This window comes from Odontesthes bonariensis, unplaced genomic scaffold, assembly GCF_027942865.1.
Source record: "Odontesthes bonariensis isolate fOdoBon6 unplaced genomic scaffold, fOdoBon6.hap1 scaffold_165, whole genome shotgun sequence".
NCBI classification, from domain to species: domain Eukaryota; kingdom Metazoa; phylum Chordata; class Actinopteri; order Atheriniformes; family Atherinopsidae; genus Odontesthes; species Odontesthes bonariensis.
The window spans coordinates 1,041-6,110 of record NW_027457389.1 but is presented as its reverse complement, the minus strand read 5'-3'; the positions used below and the strand labels follow the sequence as shown (position 1 = coordinate 6,110).

Here is a 5,070-nt window from a genome sequence, read left to right as displayed (position 1 = left end):
TTAGGAGAACCACAAGCTGGCAGGTTTCCAGTAAATAGTTCTTGTTGGCTTCTATCTAAGCACTTGGGAACAGCTGAGCAGTTGTTATCAATATCTTCATCGTTGTGCAAAAACAAACTGAAATGCAGCACAAGAGGAATAATTGAACTTCCACTGGTTTATTTTCTGTTGCAGTTACAAAGCAAAACAAGAAAAACTATGTGTTCTTCTCACAAGGGGAAACATGGAAGTCTGCTCAAGAGTACTGCAGGAAACACTACACGGACTTAGCAATGATTGAAAATGAGGAAGAAAACGCTGAGGCTTTCAGGACAAAACCATCTGGAGCTGCACCTTGGATCGGTCTGTACAGAGTTCCATGGACTTGGTCCGACAAGAGCAAAAGCTCCCTCACCAACTGGGACCCTGAAGACGAAAGGAACATTCATGGAATTCAACACTGTGTGATGGAAAGTCCTTTGCATCAGTGGCATGATGAGTTCTGTAGTTACAAGTGGCCATTCATCTGCCATCAAGGTGCTTATTCATAACGTTATAAAGAAATACATTTTCTTTTCAGTTAAAATGTGTCCCATTATTTCTGACTCAGTGTTTATGTTCAGTTTCAAGGATGACCTCCACTTTCAAGATAACGACTGAGACTGATGCTGACCTGACTGATCCAGCTATTTACAGCCAGGTCCTCCAGCAGGTAAAACTTTCTGTCCCCGTTTTTATTTCAGTATAAGTTATGGTTATGTCGGTGACTGCTTATTTAATTCCTCTTCAGATGAACGACTTGCTGACACGTCAGGGATTGACTGACTTCAAACTGCGATGGAAGAGTCCACCCAAAAAAACTGAAAAAAAAGACTGAGAGGAATTCACAAAACTCAGTGATTTAAATCAGGGAACAATCATGTACTCAACTGTTCTTAATGCCGTTTTGATTGTCTCTCTTCACTGTGGTGAACTGTACTGAAGCTTTTATGTAGTTTGACTTGAGTGGTATTTGATTTATAACCAAATCACATACGCATATATATTTGTGTGGATTTTCACTGGTACAACTTAAAACTGAATGCCATTAGATTTTAGTCCCGGGTGATGTGGTAAAAGCCATGGTTACCTTGGCAGCAGCAAGTTTTATTAAGCATCTTATTCAATTATTAGGTCAGTCTCATTGAACATAAGAAGGAATTTAGAAACATACGCAGATCAGTAGTTTTTCCTCCATCTTTCAGTTCAAGTAGTCATCAACATGGTGATATAATGTGCATTTACATTTGATCATTTAGCAGACGCCTGTATGAAAATTAGGTAAGCAACATTTAAGCCCCATCTTGTCAGAAACGCTGCTAACATCTGCTTACATCTGGCTCTGAAATGCATGTGAAAATGTTTAATTGCTGTTTTGTTCTGTGAGAAATGATTCTGCAGCAGACGTGGCTTTTATTCAGCTCCAGCTCTACTTCAGTTGGAACACAAAACTCTGAAGTACATGATGATTTTACCTGTGCATAACTCACATTTTCTAAACAGTAACACGTCTGCAACCGTAATGTCTCACGTGGAGGCTCAGAAACCGACAGCAGCAACTCGAGGACAAAATGAGAGACGGGACTGATAGATTTTTTAAGTTTCTTTTTCTTTTTTTTGCTCTAATTTAAGTGACAGATTGAACCAAAGTGGCACTTTTACCAACAACTAATCATATGATATGCATTTTTAACAGAGCTTCATTAGATAAGGGCCATGATTTCTGTGCTTGTTAGTTGTTTAATTCTTTTTAATAATTACTTTACTTCCATTCATATTTTTAAACACTGTTCAACTTTGATGTGTTTTTATTTCTCACTGAGTGATTTGACTTTATTACTTTCATCAGCAGATAAGATAACCTGGAACATGTTTTAAGATAAATAAAGATAGTCTGAATAATAATGAGCTTGTTTTCTGATTTTTCAACCAATAAAACTCTGAGCATGTCTTTATATTCCCAAGAGATCTTCAAGTTTAAAGCAATGACATCCACTGCTTATTAAAACAATTTGAAATCCATCAGTGTTTTTACTAAAAACTTTTCCCTTCAATTTTATGATCATTTGTATTTCTAAAATAAAAGTTTTCTGCAAAGAGACCTTGTCTATACTCAGATTAAACATGTGTCCCTGATTAGTGTCTGTCTGATTATGCCTGTGCAGTTTTATCTGTGCTGCATGTGTATATATTCATGGTAACATTACGTGACCACTGCATCAGCAGCATCTGATGTCATTTTCTATATTCAGATTACACATTCAAGGTTTAAGTTAATCTTTATTGTCACCGGGGGGCATTTAGTGTGCAGCAGCAGCAGTCAGCAAACCACATGTATGAGTGCCCGGGTACGGCACTCGACGTGTGTCTGGTTGGCAGGGACCTGGCGGGGCCGGTGGGCTGTCGCCCCTGATTCCCGGGAGGCCTCTGTCCTATGGTCGTGGGGGTTCTGTCCTTGGGCTTCCTCTGCAGTGTTCTGGGTGGATGCATGGTTGTCCCTGCGGTGGGCTTCCCCGGTTCTGTGCTCCGTGGGAGCTGCTGGTGGCCTGGGTTTTGGGGTCCTCCCTGCCTGCTTCTGATTGCTGGGGGGGAGGGCGGTGGCCCTATACACTCATAACTGAGCACGGTTCATGTGGGACCTATGCTGAGTGTATAACATGTGCACACACACCCATTTATTGGCCCATTTGCATGCTTGCTATGCAGTTGCTGTGTTGTCCTGTGGTTTCGGGCCATCTGTATCCACGGTTGTGTTGTGTGTGCTTGGTGCTGGTGTTGTGGCTGCTTGTGCTTTCTTTTTTCTTTGTTGTTTTTGTTGTTTTGTTTTATTTCTCCGTTTTTTCAACTTACAGGTGCTCCTTGTGGTTCTCTGCCTGGATTCCCCACAGAGGCCACGGGATGTCTTCCGTTTGGTTTCTTGTGACATGAACCACCTAATTTGCAATGATAATTATAGCACAAGACTTTTTACTCTGTGCTGCGTGTTCAACCCAGTCTCAAAGCTATTGGTTTGTGTTCAGACACAATTTTCACTGTTTTTATCTGCTATGGGACACAATAACTTCATAGAGGAATGCAGTGTCATATCATTTTGTATAAAAGTCACGAAACCGCTGATGCATCACATTTAACAGGCAACAAGGTCCACATTTGGAGGTCGAACAGACTTAAATACCGGAGCTACCGACACACTGTCCAGCAGGAGCAGTGGCGATTCTAGAGTCTGTGGGGGCCCCAAGCAAAAAAATCCTAGGGGGCCCTACCGACCAGTGTTCGTCACCAAAACATCTGACACCAACGAAAAATGTATGAAATAAAACCTCTTTTTATTCCAAACATGAAAAACATTGTTATTTTTAAAATATACATGTAAAGAATAAATAAATAACTAAAAAAGACTAATAATAAAATTTAAAAAAAATTGACTAAAATACCGCGAATTACTTAGAAAACCCAATATAAACTTTGTACAAAATATTTACAGTACATATTTACAAAGTATATACAGTATTAAGTTCCTCATAAGCCCAATTTACAGTATGCTCTGCTTTTAGAAATGCTGCTTACGGGCCTTGGCTTGTGCAAATGCTGATACTATGTCCTCCAGATCCAAAGACATGTTAACTAGACAATCTTTGACTAAATCATATAAATTTAACTGTTCAAAGAAAACACGTTCACCACGAACGTTCGCAACAGTTTGAGACAGTTTTTAAAGTAACTAGACAATCTTTGATTGAATGGACCTCAGCTCTCGGGGGCTCCCTAGTGGCTCGGGGCTCCAAGCAGTTGCCTGCCTTGCCTGTTGACAAGGTGCGCCTCTGAGCAGGAGAGCCATGTTCAATTACCGTCCTATTTTGTTGTTTTACACATTACAAACTACTTGGTTAACCTTTTCCATTAGAAATACATGGTTAGATATAATATAATAATTGTACTGCATAAAAATATCCTTTTCTTGGATTACTGCCTGATGAGTCCTGCTCCCTCTGCTTTTTTTTTATGTACATATATTTAACAATCTAATAAAACATTAGATTGTATATGTAAATGTACAATATGAATATATGTATATATTTAACATATATTGTTAAATATATATTTGTACCTACTGTTGAATGAAGGCTATTACTGCCCAAAATACCCTTAAAGAGAAAGAGAGCTTTTGAGGTCAATCTTTGCATATGGAAATAGTGGTAGGAGGAGTAAGCTCCTACTCTGCGTCTATTTTCATATGTTTTTCATATTGAAATTGTTGTTTTGTCGGAGCGAATGAAAGCAAATGAAGAATGATGCAGAGATTTAAACTAAAGTTTTTTAAATATATTTCTTTGTAAGAGATAAATGATACCAACATACATGAATGCCCTCAGAGTTTTGTCTCTGTGAAGCCTGATCTTCACAAATGATTTTTTTTCATGCCACCCCAGTGATCTATTTCAGTAGGATGAGTGGTTTATGTGACCAACACATTTAGTTTATTTTTCCATTGTGGTGTGACTCAGCAGTTATAATCCAGGAGAATTATATTTGATGCGATACGTTATTACAGTGTCTGTTTCAATGCAAACCTTAGTCATGTTGTTGTTAATATCTAAATCATAACCAAGTAGGTGGTAATGTGTCAAACCATGACTTAAAATGCAGGCAAACTTAATTAAGCCAGGTACAAATTCAATAAGTAATTCAAACGTGTACATTTAATGCACAGATGCAATGTTCAAAAGATTAATAAAAGTTTTAAGGATGCTCCAATCAGAACTTTAAGGGCTAATCACAGATCTGTAGCTGCTGAAGAAAAGAACTGATTGATGGCCAGAGGATGGAATGGCCTTCCTGCAGTCCTGACCTCAACCCCGTTATACATGAACATATCAATCTATCGATCTATACGTATGGATCGATACATATATACATACATATAAAGACATATGGTCAGAGGTTTAAAATGAAAAATCAGAAAGAGATTTTTTTTAATACCTAAAATGGTGAATTGAAATGAAATAAAAAAAGCAAATAAAAAAAAATAAAGTCTCCTATTGGTCCTGAATG

General features: G+C 38.3%; 1 long non-coding RNA gene across 1 annotated transcript; it reads left to right on the top strand.

Annotated features, from left to right (window-relative positions):
- The first annotated feature begins 335 nt into the window (after window positions 1–335).
- Window positions 336–1,603, top strand: LOC142376082 (uncharacterized). Its single transcript, XR_012769255.1, has 3 exons — window positions 336–516; window positions 603–691; window positions 770–1,603. It is a non-coding gene; the product is annotated as an uncharacterized LOC142376082 (long non-coding RNA).
- The last annotated feature ends 3,467 nt before the right edge of the window (window positions 1,604–5,070 follow it).